Below are 26,460 nucleotides of genomic sequence, written 5' to 3'. Positions count from 1 at the left end.
CAGGGTGCCTGCTTCTCCCTCTTCCTCTGCCTGCCACTCCCCCTGCTTGTGCTCTCTCTCTCTCTCTGCGTCAAATAAATAAATAAGATCTTAAAAAAAAAAAAGTAGAGGAGATTATCCCTGATACTGTGGGTGGGCCTCATCTAATCAGTTGAAGGTCTTTACAGAGGAAGAAGAAATTCTGCCTCAAGACTGCAGCATTAATTCCTGCCAAGGTTTCCGGGCTGACAGCCTGCTCCTGTGGACTTTGGCTTTGTCAGACCCCACGATTGTGTGAGCCAATTTCTTGAAATAAATATATCTATCATCCATCTCTCTCTCACTCTCTCTCTCTTCCTCTCCCTATCTATCTAAATATGATCTCCTACTGGTTCTGCTTCCCTGAAGAACCTAACTCATACAATGTGTATCAAAAATTATAGACATATTCACCTAAAATGACAAATTTTACTGTATGTAAACTATATCACAATGAATCTGATTTTTTAAAAAAACTGATTCATAATATTAATCCGGACTGTGTTTTAGGATGTGCAGAGAGAGTGTATGTGTGTGTGCACATGGGTGTACGGATAAACATGTGTGTGCCCGTGTGCATTGCCCTGTGTGCCTTTGCAGGTATGTGTGTTTCTACGAGGACTATGAGGAAGGTGGTTGAGTTTGAAAAAAAGTCTTTAATCATGAAAAGTGGAGCAATGGAAAGAAGTTCTCTGTCTGCAGAGGTCATTGCCCAGCGAAAGGACTCAGCCCCAGTGCAACAGGACACCAGTCGGTTTCCGTCAGGGTACTAATGAGGCCTCACACTTGGCGAGAGAAGTCAATTTAAGAGCTCGCTATGATTTGTTGACTACTCCCTATTCACAGGAAGAAGCATCTGTGCCAGGCAGTTCAATGCAAACAAGGTGAATTAAATATGGTGACTGCCCTCGATGTGCTCACAATCCAGAGGGGAGCATAATTCCACAAATAGCCATCACCCTGGACACAGAATGTTAAGAGACATCAGCCAGATAAAGAAAATTCCATAGAATGTAAAGGGGGGTGGGGCAGTGGGATATCATATTTGAGTGAGAAGGTCAAAGAGGACTTTGCAAAGTTGCATGTTAGCTGGATCAGGAGAGAGGAATATTTCCAGAAGCAGAAAAGGGAGGTGGGGAAGAGGGTATTTTGGGAGGAAAAAACAGTACAAAAATAAATAAATAAAAGTGCAGATCTAGGAAAACATGGACTGCAGGAACTGGGAGCTCCAGCAGGGCCAAAGAGACCGTTAATCCAACTTAGTTATTAATTCAATAAATACTTGTTGAGGGATTCCTATGGGTCATTTTGGCTAGAACATAAGGTATATATATAAAAGAGTTAGAGAAAAACTGGAAAAGGGAAGGTTAAGGTGAAAAACACTGGATAGACAAATCTTTCATTAAAAATAGCTTTAAAACTTTCCGCCTCTATTTGAGAAATGAATAGACCCAGATGTGGAAGGGGTTACCCTGTCCCTTAAGATCTAGTTAAGATTTGCTCAAGCCATCAATCCATACCCTATTAAATGCCCAATGTCTTTCTCGAGGCGTTTGCTAATCCCTGAGTGCTTAGTCATCCTCACTTCTGGCTCTGATTTTCTACCACCCTTAAATCCTTGTTTTCACATTGTGTCTTGCAGCTCTTCTGTTATGTGTCTTCCACACCTCGCCACCCATCCTTTTTCATGTCCTCAAGAACCAGGCTCCTGTAAGTTTCCACTCATTCTTGCATCATCCATTTCTCCCTCCCTCCCCACTGTATTATTTTAACAATACTATAGAACCTTCAAACTTGAAAACCCGTATGTCTGGCTTCAGCTGCTGGGCGAATTCTGCACTCCTGTTCGTGGAAAAGTATTCAGTATTTGTCTGTACTCAGTGTCTGCACTTCCTCACGTCCCTTCTTGCAGTTTAACAGATGCATGCAGTGTAAAGAAATGGTAACGGCTGGCCTTCTCACTGGGGTGCCCTCGAATGTCAGCATCAGATGTCCGGGTTTTTAGAGAACATGATGTAAGTAACCCTATGTCTGAGGCAGGGCGGTGGGGTCACGTCTGTGCACCAGCGATCTGGAAGCAGCCTAGGGAAGGCATCCTGAGGATTTCCATCCTATTTGTAGACTGGCACCAAACCCTCTTGTTTTCAGCCCCTCACAAGGCCTCGTGTCTCCTATTCTAGTGTCTCTCTGGTCTTATTATTTTAGAAACAAAATCTTTCCTTCTCCTATGGAGCATGTTTGAGGAGGCTAGAATTGTCATCTGGCTTTGTGGAAAGTGAAGAGGAACCTGCTGTCTACAGAATTTCAAGCCAGTCCCACGCTTCTCTGGGGGGAGGCACCTAGAGATGAAGAACAAGAAGCTGCTATCACCCATCGGATGGAAAAGCCAAGGTCAAGGTCCTCTGCTGTTGTCTGGAACTGTGATGCCTGAGCAGGAATTCAGGGCCACCATCTACAAAGGTGCTGCCACCACTGAAGTGTCTAGCAAACCCAGGAGGAGACATGCCTTCTCCCCTCCCCCTCCCTTCCAATCTCCTGCTGGCCTCCCCTGGGCAGCATCTTCCCTTGGTTCTTCCAGGCCTTCCAATAACTTTATAATAAATGCCCTGTATCAAAGTTCTCTTGTTTGAATATCCTGGAGTGGTTTCCCTTCTCCTGACTGGACACTGCCATGCATGTTCTTCCCCATCCCAGCCACTCCGTAACCAGCACTGCTGTGTGAGTCTTCGCAGCACTGAGTGCTCTCCGAAATGATCTTGTGTACTTTTGTTCACTTGTTTATTGTCTCTCCTCACCCCCATACCCCCTCCACCGGAAGGCGAGGGTTAAGATGGTAGGAAGCTTCTATTGCCTGGTTCACCTTTGTATCATTCAGCTCCTAGAATATAACCTGCCTCATAGTAGACGTTCAAGAACTACTTGTTTGAAAGAATGAACACACGTGAAAATGAGACTTAGACACTTTTCTTGGTTTCCATTTTAAAAATTATCAACAGAACACTTTTGGCCCTATGGACCATGGCCCGATGGTTTGGGGGAGACGGGGGGAGACGGAGGAAGCTTACAGCTTAGAGTTCGTATGTACCTTATGTCTTTCCCGCACTCCACGATTCCCCTTCGGTTCTCTCCTCTTCCAACCCCCTCCACACCACGTCCCTTCGGAGCACACCTACCCAAATGCATCCCGCGGAAGAACAGTCTCCTGCTCTCGGGCCCCTACCCCCACCTTCAGCTCAGGGCTTCCCTGCGTCTATCCACACCTCTCAGTGCTCCCCATTTGGTAGACGGTCTCCCATCCACCTCGCCCCCTCTCTGCAACGGGGAAGCAGCGGCAGACAGAGTGGATTTCCCCACCGATACAAACTATACTTCTTGTCTTAGAAAGCGAAATACATTGGTTTCAGTGTACAACAACTTAAAAAAAAAATCATAGTTTATTGCTTTTAGGTAGATACTAAATTAGGAAGGTGTCCTCACATATGGAGAATAGTGGCCTGTAAGGATAGTCTCCCCTCTTCTGAATCATGCCCACTCCAAATTCAAATCCAGGGAGGAGGAAGAATGGTGGGCACATTATGTGCCATTCACGCCCTCCACCTTCCGGTTTAACAAAGAAAACTCTTCCAATTCAAAAACGATTTCCGAAGCCAGCAAAATGAAACTCGGTGAAGGGTGTGTATATTTATGACTGTTGCACATCCTGATAAGAGATATAACATTCCAGACCTAATTTGAATGCACACCGCTCAGAAAATGCACGGACTTGGGAGGTCACCTTCAGACAAGGGCGGGGCCAGCAGCTCCCTCACCGCGGAGAACCAATCGCAGGACTGGCCATGGCCAGGCGGCTCCGGGGCAGGAGGCATAAGTTGGCAGAGGTGATGGAGAGGGACGGAAGCAGGGCAGAGGAGAGGAGAGGAAAAAGAGAAAAGAAACTAGGGATATTTGAATACCGCCAGCCGTCACCGCAGGTACATTTTGCTGTCTTAGCTGTGTGAGTCAGCCTGGCCGCAAACAAGCTAAAAAAGGCAGCGGCGGGGCCGGCTGCAGAGTGCGTATTTTGGGTCTGCTGCCCTGCCCACGCTGGAGCTCCTGGGGCTGCAGCTGCGCTTTCCCTAAACCAGGCACCGGGGGCGGGCGCCCCCAGGGTCCAGTTAGAGCCGCTCAGCTCAGAGGCCCCTGGGAAAGGGGGTGGGAGTGGGGGGCACTAGCTTATTTGCATAATAGTCCTTACTCCCGTCCTCAGAGCTTCCGAAAATGAGAGTGGAACATCAGGTGGAAAATCTTGTTAATCAAACTCAGACGCCTTGCTTAGCCAAGGAACCCGAGCAAATGAGCCACTGCGGTAATCAAGTTCCAATTCTTATCTAAAGGCAGGGGCTGGCCGCGGGAGAGAGTCGAGGTGATAAATGTGCGCGAGTCTCCCCCTAGTGGACAAATGGCATCACCTTTCCCTCGCAAGACGGCCTCGTCCCGGTGAACCAAAAATTCACCAACAGCCAAAAGAGAAGCGGCGAAGGAAGCAGAGCACGTGTTATTATGACACACAGTTCAGTCTTCATTTCTAAGGGGCTCTCTTCAGTGGAAAAACAAAGCTGACTTGGAGTTTTTACACATCATTTGAGATGTTTTACCTTTAGTGCGTTTGTTATTCATCAGTTGAATTTGACTCGGTGTCTCACCGTAAGGAAGAGTCCTTCCAGAGTCTGCTCCAGCTATTCTTGGCTTTCAGTAGGAAAACTTGAATCTGTGCAGTGGCCTTCAAAAGAGTTTCTGGGATTCTGAATATATCTATATGTGCACATTTGTAAGTGCATGTGTGTGTTTGTCGATGTATTTGTCCTTTTGGATGAAAGCTTACAGACTGGCAGTTCATGGGATTTTCACAGTATCTGCGACCTGAGAAATAGTATAGAGCACTGATGAAAAATTTCACTTCACTGGAAAAACTAGCCACAGCAGCAATAGGGTATTTAGGCTGTAGAGTCAGAATGCCTAAGTTCAAATCCAAACTGAGATTCTTTATGAAAGTAACTTAATCTCTCCAAGCCTCAGTTTCTTCATCTGTAAAATAGGAATGATAACAATAACACTTAATCCACTGACTTTGTGCAAAGATTAAATGATACAACATACACAATGCACTTAGCAAATTACCTGACACATATTAATTGCTCGGTAAACATTGGAGTTTATTACTAAGAGGAACTCCTTTAAACATTTGTAAAATGTTAGGTTCTTTAAAATCCCAGTGTGTGTATCATGCATTTTCCAATAATTTTATGATTTTCTGGATGAGGTAGAAGGGTCATTTTTGTCTTTTGATAGGAAAATGTGTAATTTCTTTGAAATAACCTAAGTATCGAAGGTGATGAACTAGATTATAGAATTACAAAATTATATAATTTTAAAGCAAGTGGAGACGTGAATTATCATCTAATCATATCCCCTTCTATGCCATTTTATAGATACAATAATCAAGACATATCTTGAACAATGACTTGTCCAGGTCACCTCAATTTTGTGGCCACAATCCAGGACCTAATTCTGAGTTGGTTTTACCATAGCTTTCATAGCTCTTTGAGCCTTTGGCTCAAAGCCAGTATTTTTTTTCCCCTCTGAGCATTGTGTATCACAGTCTCCTCACTGTTTATCTTAGTTTTATGATGCATATCACATTATATTTCTCTTTTGGTCCCATTAGAACATAAACTTCTTAAAGACAGGAGATATGACCTTGCATCTAATAGAATCGGACAAAATAATGTTTCATGAAGGAAACGCTAGATGGTACAAAGGTATTGGAAACGCACCTATTTCACTGATGAACTCGAACCTGAAAAACTCCAGAGGACCTAAGAGAAGCCCATTGCTCATTGCTGACACTTTCTCCCAGAGTCATCTGGAAACAATATGAACTATAATCGGCCTGTAATCAGGGCCAACAGCACAGAAAGGTTAGAGGTGGGCTGTGAGAAAAAAATCCAAAACCCATTCACACCTTGGGGACAGGACTCTAGAAACTCAAACGGGCAAAAGATGAGATTCGAGCCTGAAAATAGAATACATGGCAGGGATTTGTTCATAAGAGCATGGTTCCTTGATCTGGTTCCTAGATCAAGACCCCAAGTGAAAGAACAGAGCTGACCAAGTGCCAGGCTCGGTCTACACATCTGAGATTGGATAGGACTGAAGGAGGGGGCTGAGATCCCCAGCCTTGCAGATGAGAAGCCATGTGGGAAGAAGTCAGTGTGCCTTCTACTGCTGTTTCTCAGCCTCTCTTCCTTACTGCACCTCAAATTCTGCCGTGAGAGGAGAGGCATGGCCACACTTTCATGTCTTCAAGGAGCAAGCAAGGGCTGTTAACCTGAACTGAAATCATCCTTTGCCTCCCCTGAAAGAATACACTAAAAAAGAGCCCTAGAGCACTGTGTGTCTGAATAGAGGATCTGTAGGTTTCACAAGCTTCTCGGAGAGGTCTGTGACTGAGAAGAGGTGAGTGGTAGCTGCCCTAGTCTCTCAAGTCCCCAGAGCTCCCCCAAACCCTCCCAGGGGAATCCTATTCCTTTCAAAGTCCTCAGAGTGACATTTTTTTTAGTCCATCTTCCCTTTTCTCATAGGCCAGGACCTGCAGACACCAGTGTCCTATGGGGGGATTCTCCAAACGTGCTGCACATCCAGTGTTATCAGAAGAGGCTGCTGGATGTCTGAAAAGGCAGTCTGCCCGAGCATCCTAAAGGAGCCTACATGATCCTGAACCCAAGAGAAACTCATGAAACACAGCGCAAACTTATTGACCTCACAGTGTTCCTTTGACCCAGTAGATACGGTAACTTAAGGAAAGTTCGGGGTAATGTGCTCACTGAGAATCATGAGGCAAGAATCGTGATTCATTCATTTGCAAATCAGGTTTTGACCTTGACAGAGGGCAGGAGCAGCTTACTTCATTTTAACTTTAAATTATCTGGACACCTGCTTTTCAATAGCTGGACAAAATAGGTGCTGTGTTTGTGTCTTTTTGACCAAAGAAACTCCCATTCCAGAACAAAAGGACATCATCAAGTTTCCACTGCTCAGAGACAGAGAATTCACAGAGTGTTGTTTGAAGTGCTGGGGCTAATTAAACACCAAAATTTATCTGAAAGTAGCACGTGAGGGAACAATTTGTTTTCCATGGGATTTATCTATTCTTGTCGTTAGTAAATTGCAAATGTTACTGCAGTGCCCAGGTCCCAAGAGTAGGAATAGAAGAGCGTACTCTGAACGTTACCGAGGTTTTATTTACCCAAGTGAACAGCTTTTGAAACAGGGCATTTGGGTCTCCTCGGGTGTTGGACGCTCACATCAGCAACATCCCCCTTCCATACACCCAGTCTCCTGCACAAAATCCACCGTGTCTCAATGAAGAAGGAAGGTAAATGTCAGTGGAAATAAGGATGATTCCTAGGGATTTGGGGAGAAACTGTGTCTCCGAGGATGCTGGTGTGGACAGTTGCTGCCTCTGAGAGACACGGCCGGGTGCGGGCTAATAGCCGTTAGCTCTATAGTACCGGGCAACCATTTTGTTCTGAGATGTTAAAGAAAAAAGTTACATTTTCAAACTTTGTTCAAGCTAGGAATGACCACAGGACACCATTCAGGCTGCTGAGATATAAGCAGAGTATGGGAAAATTTTCCCCAAAGCTGCTGAGTCAGCTAAGATGTGCCTTTTGACCTTTGCTCTTCCTCTTATTTCTTCCTGGAATAGACACAAGATGTGGAAGGTGAAGTAGGAGACATGCATGGGGCCAAAAGGCACAATGCTAGGAAAAAGGTAGAAAGTGCTTGGGTCCTTGGTGGCCTCATGGAGCCTCCTATAAAGCCTAGACTCCCTGACTCCAGTCTTTGTCATATAAGGCAGACGACATACTTGATTATTATGATGCACTAGTTAATGGAGCTTTCTCTTCCTTGCAGCCAAATGCAATTCCTACAGATGCAGTGTCTCACCTGTCCTGATGATTTGAGGCTCCCTAATTCCCCTGAAACTTAGATGCAAATCGAGAGAGAGAGAGATGGAGAGATGTGTAAAGCTATGTTTTTTCTCTCTTGATGACCAAATTGAATTACACTACATTTTTGGCCCTCAGAGAGACGGAGGCTCAAGAAAAAAAAAATTATTTTAGAAACAATTGAAGGATTTTTTTGCGCATTTGACTTTATAACTTCTGAAATTCATATATGCTGCAGAAGTGCAGTATAACAAACAGCTTAAACACAATACCAGAAAACGATATTAAGTTCTACAGCTTTCGCATTGAGAGAGAGACCCTTACTGGCGTGTCTTCCTCCTGAGGCCCCAGCTGTCCTTCACTGTTGGGGGGCCCGCTTTTACTCTCTCTACTAAGATCTTTCTTCTATCTTCCTTTCTCTCCATGTCCCAGGGTCATAAAGCCTTGTCATGCCAGCTGACCAGGGGAAACATTCAAAATTCCTATTAATTTATCTGGTAGCAACTTAGCCTCCTGTGTTTTATCACCTTCCATCTCTTCCATTTCATAGTGGAAGAATTATTAATATGTTTTCTTGGACCAAATGAGCAGTCTGTGGGTTCTCCACTTTAGCTTTGCTTTGACAACCTCCCAAACCTCTGATTAATTTTTTAGGACTTGCTCAAGGTCAAAGTTGGAGGGCTTTCCTCCTCCCAACTGTGACTATCTGAGCAAAGTGGTGTGCACAGCCAGGAGGCCATGCTGGAATCTTTATTATCTTACATTCCAAAGTAAACCGCATGGAAGTTAGGGGGTTTTCCCCTCTTTTATTTTTTAAATTTATTTTTTAAAGATTTATTTATTTATTTTAAAGAGAGACAGAGAGAGTGCTTGAATGGGGCTGAGGGAGAGGGAGAGGCAGAGAATCTCAAGCAGACTCCACCCTCAGCACCAAGCCTGACTAGGGGCTTGATCTCACCTCCCTGAGGTCATGACCTGAGCCGAAATCAAGCGTGGGAGGCTTAACCCACTGAGCCACCCAGGCGCCCCTCCCCTCTTTTAATAGAGATATTCGTGTAGACCCTGGCAGCACAAGAAACCCAAATATCAAGGATTGAGAAGCACAGTTTAAATGGTGAGCATCCCACAGAAGTAGCTATTTAAACTCAACTCACCAACTCAGCAGCAAAAACCAGAGTTTCCCCCACCCCCACAATCCCTTCTCTCCAGTGGCTTCCTGGGGACCGTGGCTCGTTCCCTGCCTCAGTTCCCACAGGGTCAGTGGCCCCCGGCTCAGGCAAGAGCTAGCACCTGCCCTGCACAGCGACACTCCGATTTCCCCTGTCTTCCGGGCCAGAGCCTCTCTTGCTGTTGAAGGGGCCAGTTGCCCGACAGCCACCGTCACTGGCCTGGATCCAATTGATCCAAACTTTGCTCTCACTCTCCAGAGTCCTCGTGTGTCTCCTGGGCCATTTGCACGGGCAGTGGGTGTGCACCTTGATAAAGTGTCAGGGCGGACCTGCTGCAGGGACTCCGCCATCTGTGTTCCCCCTAAGACACACGCGCGCATGCGCGCACACACCCCGCGTGCACACCCGTACACACACTCACACCCTCGTGCACACATACACAAGCACACACCCACTACCGTGCAGAGGACGGATGTCCTGCTCCAGGCCCATCACTGCCTCTCTTGCATCAGTTCACTTCCCACCCTGACTCTTCAGGAAATATTGCAAACCTCCGGCACCACCATTTCCGCTAGGAGGCCGTGCAATGAAGTGATTGAGACCAGGGGCTTGGAAGCTCATGAAGTTGGGCTTACCGCCCAACTTGCAGCTTTTTAGCGAAGTGTCCTTGAAAAAGTTACCTAACCTTTCTGAGCTTCAGTTGCCTCATCTTTAAAATGGGATTAACGGTTATCCATGTGATTCTTTAAAGGATTATACCAGATGATATAGGTTAAGTACTTAGTACTAGGGCTGACTCCTCATAAGTGTTGATAATTTGGTGTTTCCAATAATGGATTTCTTCCTATTGGCAGTTAACTCAGATCCTGGGAAGTCAGCACAGCACACACACCGAGTTGTGTTGCTCGCTGGTCTCTCCTCAGCAAGGTAGGTCCTATGGCTCCTTCTATCCACACCCTCAGTAATTCTTTTTCTTGGTCCCTCTCACACCAAAATCCAACACAACATGTAAAAAAAGGTAAACTCTGGAATATGGAGTCTCGGTTCCCCTCAGTTAGGCTGGTGATGCTCTGAGGGGCAGAGCGACGGGGCTTTTACCATGCTGTGGAGGGGAACGTCAGCAAACAGAGAATCCACTGGCACCAGGCGGTTTACAATAAGTCTTCCAAAAGAAACACAAAGAAAAGGCATGGGATTCGGACCAGAAAAGGCAACCATGTAGAGGGGCCACTTGAGATACACTTCGAAAGAAAGATAGGATTTTAACATGCAAAAAGTAGATGGGGAAGGCAGTCTAGGCAGAAGGTGAAGCAAGAGCAAAATGTCAGAGATTGGAAATTATGGGGCATATTCCATTTGGCTAAATCAAGAGGTAAATTTCTGGCCTTTCAAAGTAAAGTTTAGCCTTGGTTAATGTCTAGCTAGGCCTTTGTGTTTTATGTCCATTCATTACAATGGAGGCCAGGGAAAGATCCTTCTGGCAAAACGTAGAAAAGTTGAAAAAAACCTGAAAAATCAGCCTAGAGACCTTGCCAGATTTACTCTATGGAGTCTGTACTATTCCTGTAAATGGGAAGTCCTTATAAGTGTCCCTATGACCCCATTTTTATACATACACGTGATCCTATCTATCTATACACATGTGTATGGTATGTGTGTTGTTGTGAATATATACATTTGTACACACAGGTACAAATACGTGATTGGAATTATATATGCCTATCTATTTCTCTCTGGTTGGTAAGACTATGGGAAATCTAAGTAAAGATCCATAATTCTAATTTTCTTTCTTTCCTCTTTCCTTACTTAGAGAATACTCAACGAGGTGAGCTTGTTTGGACAAGAAGCCCAAGTATGCAATCAAAGGAACTTTAGAAAACAAAAACAAAATGGTACCTTGTTCATGTTAATAGTTGACTTGAAAATGTCAGGGAAATTGTGGAAGGTAACATTAGCTAAATAAGATTGTATCCATAGCAGAAAGATGATATTAATGCGCCCCCTCCAGGTTACATTTTCAGAGCAGACCCATAAAATCTTTAAAAGTTGATTTTAACAATCCCCCTGAGATTTCCTGCCAACTCGAGGAACAAGTTGAGAATAGAGATCCTAAAGTTATGGGCCTCTGTTCCTCTTCCTCCACCCCCTTCCCAGCCCCACTGCAGGTCACCACTGACTCCTTGGGGACAGAGGAGAGGAACTGAGTCAGTCATCATCTAGTTCTCTAATGTTCTTGCCCATCTCTGACTTAACACACCTGAAGAACAGTGCACCTGCAGCTTGGCACTTCACTCAAAGTATCAGAGCAGTTTTGCACAGAATGGTATTCATCGTTCGTGCAGACACAGAGACAATCAGTGAGTTAAAGAGATGAGGACAGAAAGATGGGAAGGAGACACACCACACATGGCCCTAGAGGTATTGGTAAAGAGTTTAGCTTTATTCTAAATGTAGAAAGATGGCATTAGAGATTCAGAGCAAGGCAGTGCTATGATCTAGTTAAGAAGGTCACTTTCGGGGCGCCTGGGTGGCTCAGTCTGTCAAGCTTCCGACTCTTGATTTTGGCTCAGGTCATGATTTCAGGGTCATGGGATCAAGCCCTGCATCGGGCTCCACACTCAGCATGGAATCTGCTTCTCCGTCTCCCTCTGCTCCTCCCCCTGCCTATGCTCTCTCTCTAAAATAAATAACAAATAAAATCTTAAAAAAAAAGGTCACTGTCACTGCTTTGTAGAGAATTAACTAGAGTGAAATGAAATGGAAGGAGGAGGATGAGTTTAGTGAGTGGTCTAGGAAAAAGATAATGTGTTAAGCTCACACACAGACATGAATAAATACACACCTATATATGCATACATACATATATACATACCCATATAGAAATATCTATATATACATGTGTTTCTGTTTATTTGAAATAAAACGGCCACCATACTGTGGCCTTATGTAATTCTTTTTCTCATCTCCCCTGAAAAATCACTTTTGACAGGTGTATAGTATTTCATTAAACAGATGTGTCACAGGTTATCAAACTAATTTTTTGCTGTTGGTCATTTCTTTCTAGTTTTTATTGTTAAGGATGATACTTTAAGTAACGTGTTTGTCAAAAGATCATTGAATATGTCTCTGGCTATTTCTTTAAAGTTAATTATTGAAGTGCAACTGGGTTAAAGGTTTTCTTTTTAAGGGTTTTGACACAGAATGCCAAAGAGCCCTCCACAATGGCTAGTCCTCATTTATACCCATGTCAGAAGTATATGGTGATGCCCAACTCCGCATACTCTCCCCTTATGATTTAAATTTGCCAAGTTAATGGACAGAAATATTGCAGTAATTTCAGGTAGTATTTCTTTGATTGTTAGTGAGGTTAAATATATGTTTCCCTTTTCATTTATTTTTCTGGGCATTGTCTTCAAGTAGAGCAGAGAGTTAAGCATGAAGGTTCCTTAAATTATGGACATAAGAATGTAAATCATACACGAAACTTTGTGCCAGTCCATAAACTCTCTGTGGTTTCTTAAGTGATTTCTTACATCTACCTGACCTCTAGGTTGTTACATGCCATCTCACTTGCTGAGCAAATCTGCAATGAGGGCAAATAAAATCAAATGCTTTGAAAGTTGGTTCAAGTTGCTATCTGGTGTGTGAAATGTGGTACTTAACACATGATCCTACAACACCCTTGTGAATCCCATGCTGGTCTCACTGTAAAATTAATTGAACAATTAGGGCTTGTGGCTCTCTAGTGAAGGAAGGAAACTCCAATTCTCAGGCAAGCCATGTAAGTGAGAAAGCAGCATCTCCATGAGACGTATTATGGAAAACGGCTCTCAACGGCCATCCTTCACGATGGCGGCTACCAGGATTGCGTGAGTCCAGCCACGGAGCCAGGCGGCCGGCACCCTTGCTCACATGTAACCGTGGCTTGCTACCTGTCGGAAGAAAGAAGTCATGCTCGCTTTTTATTGGCAAAACATTAAAAATGTGAGAACTTAGAAAAGGCTTATAAGTTAGGGGACACAAAAGCTGGGAGACTGGTAGTAAAATAAGTGAACAAATTTGTGGTTTTCATTTCCAGGGTCTAGTGCTGAACTTTTATTGACTCGGAAGCAAATAGGTAAATCATTCGATGAAGTTCTAACTTGGAGTCTGAATAGCTTTTGACTTTCATCCTGCTCAGCCTAAACTGTGGCAGGAATGAGGTTGGTAGGCATGGGTTTCTTTTCATAAATATGAAAAAGGTAGAAATCCGTTTTCTCATTTTTTAATTTTTATTTTTTTAAAGATTTTATTTACTTATTTGTCAGAGAGAGAGAGAGAGACAGAGACAGAGAGAGCACAAGCAGGGGGAGCGGCAGGCAGAGGGAGAAGCTGGCTCCCCGCTGAGCAAGGAGCCCGATGCGGGCCTCGATCCCAGGACCCTGGGATCATGACCTGAGCTGAAGGCAGACGTTTAACCGACTGAGCCCCCCAGGCGCCCCTCATATTTTTTTTTTTTTAGTTGAATCCTGTGACCTTGGAAACAAAACAGCTGAAATTAATGTAATTATTATTCCTTTAAACACTAGGGAATCATGGGTCCCAAGACCCTACCATAGCCCTGGGTCAGGTGTCAGGATCAAATCTCAGCCATTGACACTTCACACCAAGGCACTGTGCTCCCTAAGAACATTATTTAAGCAATGTCACCCCTCATACCATGTCTGTCAGGGAAAGTACATGGTACTGGGATTATTTATTTTTCTTCCTGGGGGGAATGTAATAAAGTAATGGAGTCTTAGAGCAAAAGAAGAAAGAGGAAATAACATTTATTAAGCAACTTCTGTGTGCCAGGCCCTCTAGTTGTGCCTCATATGTTGTTGTTTTCTTTTTTCCCAGTTAATTCTCATAACAATCCTCTGAGATAGATATGGATATCGTCATTTTCCTGATGAGGAAAGTAGGGCTCAGGGAAATTAAGGAGCAGGTCCACGGCCTCAGAGCCAGAAGTAATTTAGATCTGTGTGACTTGGAAAACTACAAACCCTCTACTGCCCATTGACATTCTGGATTTCAGGATCTGGAGAAAACTCCCCCTTCAACTCAGGGAGGAGGAGAGAGGGGAGCAGGAAAGCCCAGTGTGCCCAAGCCCAGCCTGAAAGCCCTTGACATACAATTCAGCTGCACCCCTGTCATGTGTGGGTGAGGACATAGAAGCCCAGGGACATGGGCCAAGCTTCCTAGAAGCAGGGACTGAGATGGGGATTGGTGAAGGGATGCAGGCTGGGGAAGGGAAGAAACTAAGCATAGATGTGGTTTAGGGCTCCCAGCTGATAGCCAGCACCAGCTGCCTGCTTGCAAGAGGCCACTGTGGATGCCCTAGCCCAAGTGGAGCCTCTCCAGCTGACACCATGTGGAGCAGAGACAAGCCATCCTCACTGAGCCCTGCCCGGAGTCCTGACCCTAAGAATCATGGGCAATGTCATGGTTTTGTCTTCAGCCAGCCACTAAGTTTTGGGTGGCTTTTTTTGCAGTGATAGATTGTAAAAACATCTCCAAAGCTGTATCTGATGGGGAAAGAACATTCCCTAAAGCCAAATCTGGTTACAGTCTCTAGCAAAAGTATGCATATCCTGAGGAAGAAAATAAATGTTAGATAAGTGTACTCTTAATCCCCTTTATGTATGTCACCCATCCCCCCACCTGCCTCCCCTCTGGCAACCACCAGTGTGTGCTCTGTATTTAGGAGTCTGGGTTTTTGCTGTTGTGGTTCATCTCTTTGTTTCTTCGTTGGTTCACTTGTCTTGTTTCTTAAATTTCACATACGAGTGAAATCGTACTGCGTTTGTTTATCTCTGATTGACTTACTTCACTCAGCATTATACTCTCTATATTTGTGTGTCTGTGACCTTTGTCTGTGTGTGTCCCTGAGCCTGCATGCCTCACACGTCCCTGTGGGTGTGTTCCTATTCTATGTACATATCCGTGTGTGTCTGGTGTTCCCACGAACATGCACCTGCTGGGCGGGGAGGTATGTTGGTTCTATGCGTCTCCCTGTATGTCTGTGTGTCTTGTGCCCCTGGGATTGTCTCCACGTGATGTGTGTCCTGAGTCTGTGCATGTCACTATTTTCTGTGTGGGCCTCTGGGCTCCTCTCTATGTCTATTTCAGTTTTGAGGACATTCCTCCTGTCCTGTGGTGTGTCCCCCAAAGAAAGGAAAGAAAGAGAAAGAAAGAGAGAAAGGAAGAAAGAAAGAAAATACATGCTTGAATCTCTTGGAGACAAGACCTTGGACCTGCTCCTTAAAATTTGCCTTGACTGCCCTGAAAGCGTATCTCATTACTTTTGTATTCTGTCAGTCATTTTTCCTGAAATTCTACATCTAGGATGAGGCGATCCCTTGCCCAGGAATGAGTATCAGACAATCAAATGCTTGGTCATAGGAAGCTGAAGCTCCAGGGGTGTGACATGCATCCCATGGAAATGCTGAGGGATAAGTGATTACGTCTGGCTCCTCTGAACCTCCACCCTTCCTACTCTTCCCCTTTCTGAAGCCTGCTTATGTGACTTCTTTTTAGATTTCAGTTCTATCTTTCAGTGAACTCCATTGGTGCTTACAACCAGAGAGCCTTAACTAATACGTAAATTCTGAGAGAAAGTAGCCTCAGAATATAGTTCTGATTTAGCACAGGAGGAGACTGAGGCTGTGGGAAGTTGAGTTTCATTGTTCCAGGTGTGTGGGCAGAGTCAGAGCCCAGGCTTTCTGATGTTCAGCCCAATGCATTTCCTCTGTTCCAAAGGAGAAGCAAGTCTTGGGACAGAATTTTCATTTTTCAGATGGGGAAAATGAAGTCAAAGCCTATAGAGAGGGTGTGCTGCCATCTTCAGGAATAACGCAGACCCTGAGAGTCAGCAAGCCTCAATACTGAAGCTATTCAATGTCCAGTCTTCTCTAAAGAGATGCTCCATCTGTAACTGAAAAAAAATCTATTTATTTTATTTTTATTTCTTTTAGAGAGGGAGAGTGTGGGGAGGGGCAGAGGGAGAGGGACAGAGAGAGAATCTTAAGCAGACTCCACGTTGGGCAGGGCTCCATCCCAGGACCCCAAAATCATGACCTGAGCTGAAATCAAGAGTCAGATGTTTAACCAACTGAGCCACCCAGGCGCCCCTGTGACTGAAAAAACCTAAACTACTTACCAAGTTAAGTAGTGACCTTATGTTTTGAATCATTAGTAAAGAAATACATTTGCCCCTCCCAATTCAATTCTAAAAATTAATGAGAATTTAGCTTATAATAAATGAGTTAATTGGGAAAATTATTTGCCCTACTTCGAAGAAGGTCTCAGTAGTGAGACTAGAGGCCCTGGAGTACATTCATGAGATGCTCTTAAAACCCACATAACAAAATGATTTATAGTCTTAAGCCATGAATTAAAAGCTATGAATCTATTATTCATGAAATGACTTAAATTAGTCAAGCAATCTCTGCTTTCTTTCCCCCTCTCATCCCTAAGTTACTGGTGTTTTTCTCTATTTTCTCTGTTGAAAAACACTTTTTCCTTTATTTCTCCTTTCTTTCTTTGTCAAAAAGATACGCCCTTCAAACTAGAGACATTTCCTATTTTCCACAGCATATATTGGTGTTGACTCTATCCACACTGCTTATGTTTTTATAGACTCTGGCTATATTAGGTTTTCATTTCTGAACTTGTACAGCACTCAGATTCTGGCAATTAAATGTAGTTTCTTACACTGCTACTTCCTACCTGTGCTTTCAGCTTCAAGATTACATTTTCATGGTTGGCAGTAAATCTTTTTCCATTTTTTGCATGTCTCACAGTTCACACAGGGTTGTAAGACAAGACATTTTTTTTCTTCATTCATTCATTTCTTCAACAGTTATTTATGGACAATCTTCTTGGTCCTAGGGATGGTTCTCAGCTTAGAGCTACCAAGATGAAGATGATGCCATTACGAACCAATCAATGCCTCTCAAGTCTTTATCAATTCAAGTGTCCCATCACTGAAAAGGGGAATTCACCAGCGAAGGCATTATGGAGCCTGAGGCACATCCAAGTGACACATTCTAAGAAGAAAATTCACAGAACGTGACAATAGCAAGTGAAAATACTCAGGGTCCTTGAGCGTCACAGAGGTGGAAAGATTCAGGCTGGGAATCTGAAGACATGAGCTTTGCTTCCAGTTCTGCTAAGACCAGTTTTGTGACTGGTCCAAAAGCAGACATTCCACTCAGCCTCCCCAAACTCTGGTATCTGAAAACCTGGGAAGATGGACTAGACACTCTCGAAGCTTCCTTCCAGTTCTAAGATTCTGTGAACAAAGAACAAGGTAAAATTCTTCCAGTTTCTAACCAGAAACAACAGGATAAAATTAAGAACATTAAAAGTAAGGGTGGTTGTGGGAGATAGATCCCCTTAGTAAGAACCTAATGGAATATCGAGTTGTTCTCAAAGGGGAGAGATTCCTCTTTGGTTAAAGAAATTTAAAAATAAATCCTGACAAATCTCATGGCATATACTGCCAGCATCCTAAGAAAGCCTTTGGAAACAAGTTAGGAATATAAAGGAAGGAAACAGAGATGAATGGACTTTTTTTCTTCCTGGAATATCTATTACTGCATAAAAGAATTTTACTAGTCCCCAGAAATACACCATGCTTTGCTTCTTAAACAGAATCAAAAGAAATGAAATGATGGTAGAATAGATTTGCAAAGCATTCAGTTAGAGTGACAAATTTACAAATAAACCCTTTTTCCACACAGGACGGCAGCTCCAAGACATCAAGTACGTTTACTGTTTTGTACCGCACATCAGAATGTTAAGTTAACGAGACGCAGGAGTGAATAATATGTCAACATAACGATAAGCCTGAGTGACAAAGTAATCGAATATGAGGAAAACATTTTTGGAGCAAAGTGGTAACAGCTGCAATAAGGCATGAGATAAATTGTGCAGGATCCATTTAGCTCAGGAGACCCAAGTGAGAGGAAAAAAAAAAAAAAAATGCAGCAGCAGGAACCAAACATGAGCTTACATTGTGTCAAAGTCCAAGGACTGAGGAAAACTCTCTAGATGGCAGAGGAAACATACAAAGGAACCAAACTCAACTCAAGAAAGCAAAGCCTATTTGAAGGCATATACATTATTTGGATCATCGAGGAATCCCACAGAGAGAATTAATGAGTCAGAACAGAGTTGAAACATAAGATTTCCATAATGTTATTTTACTCCCTTTTCAAAATTCAGTGTTCTTCCTTGGAAAAATGTATGGTGCCCCCCAAGTGAGTCCCCATATAGCTTTGGAAGAGAACTTGAATGGATTCCAAAGAGGCAGAAGGCAGGAAAATTAAAAGTAGATGTCCAAAAATGTGGCCTCAAGTGTAGACAGCTGTGAAATAAAGCAGAGGTTCGAAAGCCTCCGACGGTAAGAAAATACATTCTCAAATGTACCAAAGCTCTGTTAACATAGAAAGGAGACAACGGGAATGTTACACCTTCCTGGAATTGAATTCAAGTTTAAACAAATATCAAGGTGGTTAGGCTCTTTAAGTAAAGTCAGAAAAGTCAAACAGATGACTCCCTGGTGACAAGATCTCAGACAGCTTATCCATATGTGTATTTCATGTCCGCTGGCCATGTTAACTTCTCTATTTGTAAAATGGCCAGCACTGACTTCGGCGGAGAGTGGTAAACTTTAACAAAGATGTACAACTCATGTTGGGACCTGTGGTTGAATCGAAACAAGTGTACAAAAAGTAAAATCTTGTGGAAAGATAGAACATTCTCCCTCTGATTTCCCCTGATGGGGATTGTTTTAAAGTAGCATACCTTGAAACCAAAGTTGCTTTTTTTTTTTTTCTAAACCAAAGATTCTTGACATGAGCAAAGAAAGATAATGTGAGTCCAGGGGCAGGGGTGGATGGCCCAGCCAAAGCATGGCCCTTGTATACAGGACACAGCTCTCCCGTCATCTGGGAAAGATACATATGGCACAGATACCTGGACATACAGAAAAACGGGGCAAGCAAAAAAACAAACAAAAATGTATCCTTACCAAAATACCTCATATGTGTGCTAGGTCTTGCGTCTCACAAAGTTTTCTGTGGATACCATTGCCACCATTTTCCATACAAGTAAACTTAGATCTGGAGACATTTCTAATGTAATCACTACTGCCACAGCTGGAAAGGAGACCTTCATGCAGGTCTTCTGACACCTAGTCTAGCGCCTTGTCCATTCTACCACCTTCCTTCTATCTTGATCCAATGGAGTCTATGGTGGAGAAGGATTGAGACATGATTTACTTTAGTAAAGTAGCCAGTTACTTGCTGGAGAGCTTGTATAATCATAATTGAAGAAGTCTCTTTCCGGATATCCAGAAATGTACTGAGTCAGGCAGGAGCACAGGAAAGAATTGTCTCTGTGCTGCACCTAGAGGACATTGTGTGGGGAGGGCAGAGAGAAGAGGAAGGAGAACTAACATTTATTGAGCCCTAACTATGTTCTAGACACAGAGCTAAGGGCTTCACATGTTATTTCTCTTAATCCCACCCGAGGAATAGGTCTTAGAGGCTCCATGTTAGAACGGAGAAAACTGGAAAATCAGAGAAGTCAAGGAGTATTCCCAACATTTCCTAGCTAGAAGGCAGTGGAGACAGGATTTGAAAAAGAAGTGGATCTGACTTCAAAACCCAGTGCTGTGAATTGTGTAAGACTGTTGAATCACAGAGCTGTACCTCTGAAACAAATAATTCATTGTAGGTTAAAAAAAAGAAGAAGATAGTAGGAAAGGAAAAATGAAGGGGGGTAATTGGAGGGGGGAGACGAACCATGAGAGACTGTGGACTCTGAGAAACAACCTGAGGGATCTAGAGGGGAGGGGGGTGGGGGGATGAGTTAGCCTGGTGATGGGTATTAAAGAGGGCACGTATTGAATGGAGCACTGGGTGTTATACGCAAACAATGAATCATGGAACACTACATCAAGAACAAATGATGTAATGTATGGTGATTAACATAACATAATAAAATAAAAATAAATAAATAAGATTACAAAAAAACCCCACAACAAACCTCTAATGCCATGTTTCCTCACACCTGCATATTTGAGAGTTACAGATTACAAAAGGCTCTTGCCTACTGAATGTCACTTGATCTGAAGCACAGGGCCCTCTGCTCAGAGCTGGACTGCAGCGTTGGTAGAGCAGGTGGAGGCAGTCACCTTACTCTCTCCCTTTAACCAGGGATAAGAGGAACATCTGGTTTGGAGAGGAGACGGCTCTGGTGGCTTCTCCTGGAACCAGGATCTGAGTGCCGACGTGGGAGAGGGAAGCAGATTGTGTCATTGAACAGACTCACCTGCTCCATCGGGCCACAGCCGTACGATTGTTACTTCATGACATGCTTCCTGTGTCAGCAGCATCTGCTATACACACATTTCAGAGTTTATTACAAACAGCAGGCTGGATCCTGCGGGGAAGAGAACATTCTTCAATGTAGGGTATACCATTCTCTCTTCAGGCCATGAGAACTGCTGCCCTGAGCCCAAGGACAGAAGAGTAGCCCAGAAGGCAAAAATGTTCACCAGTGCACAACTGGAGATTACTTTCTTCTTGGGTGGGGGGGGACGGTTGGGAGAAACCATCACACTGAGCTTCAGGCTCCGTAAAGAAATGCTAATTTACTCAATACCCCTGAATTAGCACAGATAGAAGCTGCTGTTCCCTCCCTCCAAATTTCCCCACCCACACCCCCACATCTACCCACACACTATATTGTGCCCATTGATAAAAAAAAATTAGAAATTAGTCAGTAATCTGCATAGATCAGATAAACAAAGGATTTTTCTGAAGGATTAGATTAATTAATACTAGCTGTTGTAACAATCTCAATCTTAGTAGCCTAACACAATAAAAATTTCTCATGTATATCATAGTCAAATGAAGATCAGATAAGGCAGTAACAAAGGGGAGACTCCCTCCCTCCACTAGTCTGGTATCAGAGGAGGCATGCCGAAACCACAAGATTTAATAACTCAAATAAGATGCAGAGTCTTATAACATAATGCCCAAGATGCCCAAGATACAATCAGAAATCACTTGTCACACTAAAAACAGGAAAAATCTCAATTTGAATGAAAAAGGACAATCAACACATAACACTAAGATCTTACAGATGTTAGAATTATCTTACAAGGATTTTCAAGCAACCATCAAAAAAAGTGCTTTAGAAAGTAATTACAAACAGACTTGGAACAAAGGAAATAGAAAAAAAAGAAAAAATCTCAGCTAATAAAAGGAAGACATAAAGAAGAACCAAATGGGAAATTTAGAACCAAAAATACAATAACCAAAATGAAAAGTTCAATTGATGGGCTCAATGGTAGAATAAAAAGGACAGAGGGAAGAATCAGTGAACTGGAAGATAGAATAATAGAAATTGCCCAGTCTGAATAACAGAGAGAAAAGACACTGAAATAAAAGGAATAGTCTTTGGATATAACAAAAGATCTAATATTCATATCATGAGAGTTTCAGAGCAGAGGAGAACGAGGGCGGGGCTGAAAAAATTTCAAAGAAATCACAAGTAAAAATTACCCAAATTTGGCAAATTACATAAACCTAGATTCCCCCGGAAAATTATTGGACCCCAATGAGAATAAATTCAAAGAAATGCTCACTAAGACCCATTAGCGTCAAACTTCTAAAACCAAGAACAAAACATCTAGAAAGCAGTGAGAGAGAAGTGACACCCTACCTACAGAGGAGAAACAATCAAAATGACAGCAGATGTCTGTCAGAAATAACCAGGATGAAGAGGTACCATAATTTGTTTAAGTGCTGAAAGGAAAGAGCTATCAAGCCCAAACTCTACATCCAGGAAAAAAACATCCTCCAGGCTTGAAGGAGAAATCAAGACATTCTCAGATGAAAGAAAACCAAGAGAATTTGTCACCTGTAGACTTACCCTGGGAAAATGGCTAAGGAAAGTTCTTGAAACAGACAGGAAATGTAAAAGAACAAATCTAGGAACATGGGAAGGACTAAAGAACAAGAGAAAAAGTAAATGTGGGTAGGTATCATATATTTTCTTTTTCCTCTTGAGTTTTCAAGATTGTGTGTGATGTTTGAAACAAAAATTATAGCATTGTTTCATGTAATTGTCAACATATGTAGAGGAAATATTTAAGGCAAATGGGAAAGGATAAAGGAACTTAATATAAGATAAGGCTTCCACACTTTATATGAACTGGTAAAATCTCAACAGTAGTAGACTGTTGGTAAGTTATGTCTGTATAATATAGTATCTAGAGAAATAACAAAATTTTATACAAAGAGATGCACTAAAATGCACTATAGATAAAATAGAATTCTAAGAGGAGTTTCAAGTAACCCACAGGAAGATAGGAAACAGAAAAAAAACAGAGAAATAAAATGACAGACCAAATGTTAAGCTGTTTATCAGAATTTTACTTCATATACAAAATCTGATTTTCCTTTGCCTGCTGAACTAGACCCCCTGCTTTAGTGATGGGCTCCCCTTGCCTGAATAAGTAGCTAAATAAGAGGAAATCAATTCTCCTCATGCCCCAATCCATACCCACTTTTCACTGTCCCCGGGTCATAAGTAAATTAATAACTCAACATACTCCAGAGGTCATTACAAAATTAAGCTCAAAAAGTGAAAACTTACATATGAAAGACTCAGGTTCTATATTTAAATAGGTTGGGTTATACGGGTGATTGTATTTGTCAAAACTCATGTGTATGCCAGACTATTTAGGGGGAAGTGTATCAAATCTGCAACATACTTTGAATGTATAAAAGCAAACTAGATTAAAGCAAGAGGAATAAGAAACAGATATGTGATGAAACACATGATAAATGTTAATGATAAAATCTAGGTAGTTGGGTAGACATGTGTTCACTGTAGAATTATTTCCTTGTTACTTTATACTGGAAAATTTCCATAGTAAACTGCTAAAAACATTAATGACTGCTAATTTTGATAGGCAAAAATAAGAAATATTTATAGAGATTTTCTCTGAGAGTACTTATCAAAGGAGGAAGGGTGTCAATTTTAAAATCAGGTTGAGGCTTATATTTTTTCAAATTAAGATTTTAATTTTCTTTTGGAAAATACCCAGTAGTGGAATTATTGGATTATATAGTACTTATGTTTTTAACTTTTTGAGGAACTTCCATACTGTTTTCCATAGTGGCTAATCCACACAATTAATAATAACGGCCACTCATCTATTCCCAGACCTGTAGTTCCTTCAATGGAGCTAAGCTTTTACCTTTGAGAAGGGATACTAGAGCCACGATCATAAAAAATAAAAATAATAAAAATAAAAAATAGGAATCTATATTCTAGCCTTTCTCAAGGAAATGTGGGGGAGAGACTATGAAAATCAAGTAATGAATAGTTATGACTCTAGAACACCTTCCTGGTAGGCAAAGTGAGACCAAGATCTAATTCGTGACATATCCCCTGTTCCTGAGTGCAGAGGTGGAAATAAACTGTTTAGCCACAAGCAGAATTCCTGCATTGATTCCCAGATCCTTGACTGAAGCTGTTGTGGCAGGAGGACAAAGTAGGAACCCTGAAGCTCTTACTTGGTGTTAAATAAATTTAAAAAAAAAACCCAAAACCAAAACCAAACAAACAAACAAACAAACAAAAAAGACAATGCTGCGTCCCTGTGTGATTTAGAGTTAGTGCCACGTTCAGTCTGAAAACTAGCAGGGTGGTGACTTCCCTCACGTCTCCAGTTGTCTCAAGTTAAAAATGTAGAACTTACACTTGTGTACAAAAGAGGGGATTATTATAAGGTTGATCACGTGGAGTGGCTCAATGACAGCTGAGAATTGGCACAAGGGAGATAGCCCCAATATCTGGTACACAATTATTAAACTGACAGGACAAATAACCAGAGCAGTATGCTTTTACCTGACAGAGATTAGTATGTTTTGCCTCGGGGTTACTTCTCCTCTGCAGACGTGCACCACAATTTATTTATGGGGAGCTTTACCATCCCACTAACTCACAAGTCAATGATTACATTGGTTTACTGCATACATAGAATCACGAAGGAGTAATGCTTCTAATCAGGAGACTCAGCAATGATTCCATTGAATTGGAACATGGCCATTTGGGGTTTTTCAAGCACTAAGTAAATAGACATAAAAGGAGGTCACAGTGTTGACTGTAATTATTGATCATAATTATCAAGGACGTTTTTGCACACTATAGCTAGAGAGGGATATGTATGGAACCCAGATGATGTCCTTATATTACCAAGCCTACCAGCAAAATGTTATAGAAAAGTACTGTGATACTATACAAGCAGGACCACCAGGGGCTCCGGCCTCCCAGCAGTGAAGGTGTAAATAAAGCGGGTAGGAGAGCAAGAAACAGCCATCCCAGCCAGCTGCAGCTCCATGATCTCTTACCTAGAAGCATAGCGTCTACCAGAAATCCCCTCTTCATTTTCTCAAGTACATATATTTATATATTTTACCTAAATTCCATTTTGTTTCATTTCTTTCTCCCTTTATAGGTTCTTGATGGTGAATTTTCCAATTTGGTTTATAGCTGTAGACTAACAGTGAAAGAAAATAGAGTACAACGCAGAGATCCCAGACCTGGAACAGGATACAACACTTGATGTAACTTGAGGTGTCTCCTTGTGGGGAACTTCTGGGTGCATTTTCTTCCCTAAGGAGAACAGTTACATGAGAGCATTGTTTTTGAAAAAGAGGAGGATACATATGGTGCTCGGGCTCATAAAGGGACTGAGTCATGATAAGACAGAGGTTCACTTCTCAATTCACAGGAAGCCAATGAGACCAGTGGTTCCTTTGCCATACTACCTGAGAGCCAGAAAGGAGTTTAACCCAATCAGGGCTCCCAATCAAAAGACACTGGAATAGGTGAGAAAATATTCACAGTGGTGGTGATATTGAGAGTCCAGCTGTCCAGGAACATCTAGTGTCCAAAGGTAACAGCACAGAGTAACCAAGTTCTATAGCAAACATCAGATTAAGCATGTTGCCTTCTCCCCAAAACATACTGTTTTAGATAGCTCAACATGGCCACCATTAACTTTATAGAAGGAGAGACAGGAGAGGGGAAGAGAAAGGAGGAGAAAGAGAGATAAGGAAACAAAGCTGATTTTAAAAATTAGGCTAGGAAAAAATTGGGGTATCATTATTGATATATGAGATTTACTGAAGCAAATAGATCAAAAGCCCACACAGTTTTTGTGGGACGTGTGTTGTCAAAGAAACCATGATTCTGGGCTTAAGACCTTCTTTGACAGTTTAACCCTTGAAACAATCTTTGGGCAACCAACCTTACACAAACAGAAAATGGGCTCTGAAAGCCCTATAGCCCTCAAGGAAAGCCTGCTCTCCAATGCCCACTTCAAAGTAGAAGAGGAAAGCATGTCAGAAAGACCTCCCTGAGGGTGGCACCAGGATCCATGGTGTTCTTTCTATAGAGCAGAAGTGGGGCTTCAGTGAGAAACTCCCAAATCAGGTGACCTTCACAGTGCCTGCCCAGCAGTATTCCATCATTACTATGGGCTGGCCCAAGACAAGCGTCTTCTTTTGAACGGGAGTTTTGCTGTTACCCTTCCCATGTTCCATTGTTGCTTGTGGAGTGTGCGAAGTTCAAATGACTTATTCATAGGTAACTGTTTCACTGGGTCATCTAGACCCATGGAGAGGATTGTACACCACACAGACATCAAAGTTGGATGTGCTGACAGTGTGGAACTTTAGTTTTCTCCCTTGATGAGGAGGTTGAGTGTATTTTCTCTGTGGGAAGAATGGCGGGACAGATACCATCTTTGGTGAACAGAAGGGCAAACCATGGCAGACTGGCTAACTGTTAACCTGTAACCTATTTCCTCTACTTCTTAAACATACAACTAGTCTACACCTCACAAGCTCCCTCACAGTCACGTGTGTATAGGTGACTGAGTTCTCTCCTATGAGATGTGAGCAGAAATGACATGAGTTCCTTTCAAGCTTGTCCCCCAGAAAACCACCCATGCATCATCCCCGATGCCTTTGTCTGCTTGCTAGGTTCTTATAAGTGAGCACAGTAAATTTTGAAACAGCAGGAGAGAACCAGGGTCACTGATTGCCCTTTGCCCATTACAAACCCTCATTTTGAACTCCATGTGAGTAAGAAATAGACTTCTCTAGTCATTTTGCATTGAGTCATTTTGTATTTTGCCATTTTTTCTTTACCACAGTTGGATTTACCCT

At 42.6% G+C, this 26,460-nt stretch overlaps 1 long non-coding RNA gene across 2 annotated transcripts in view; it reads right to left on the bottom strand.

Moving 5' to 3' along the window:
* Positions 1 to 4,534: 4,534 nt before the first annotated feature.
* Positions 4,535 to 26,460, bottom strand: part of LOC118541432 (uncharacterized) — a 33,528-nt gene continuing 11,602 nt past the window's right edge. Inside the window, exons 2-4 of one of the 2 annotated variants that reach the window (XR_013442812.1) lie at positions 20,540 to 20,650; positions 16,928 to 17,492; positions 4,535 to 5,082 (exon numbers count right to left, since the gene is read on the bottom strand). This is a non-coding gene — a long non-coding RNA (uncharacterized LOC118541432). Of the gene's footprint in view, positions 5,083 to 13,970; positions 16,134 to 16,927; positions 17,493 to 20,539; positions 20,651 to 26,460 lie in introns of those variants that run through there. The other variant, XR_004920110.2, reaches the window with a different exon arrangement.

Source organism: Halichoerus grypus, chromosome 12 (genome assembly GCF_964656455.1).
Source record: "Halichoerus grypus chromosome 12, mHalGry1.hap1.1, whole genome shotgun sequence".
Classification (NCBI taxonomy): Eukaryota; Metazoa; Chordata; class Mammalia; order Carnivora; family Phocidae; genus Halichoerus; species Halichoerus grypus.
Note: the sequence above shows the minus strand (reverse complement) of the source record. Positions and strands in the feature narration are given on the sequence as shown.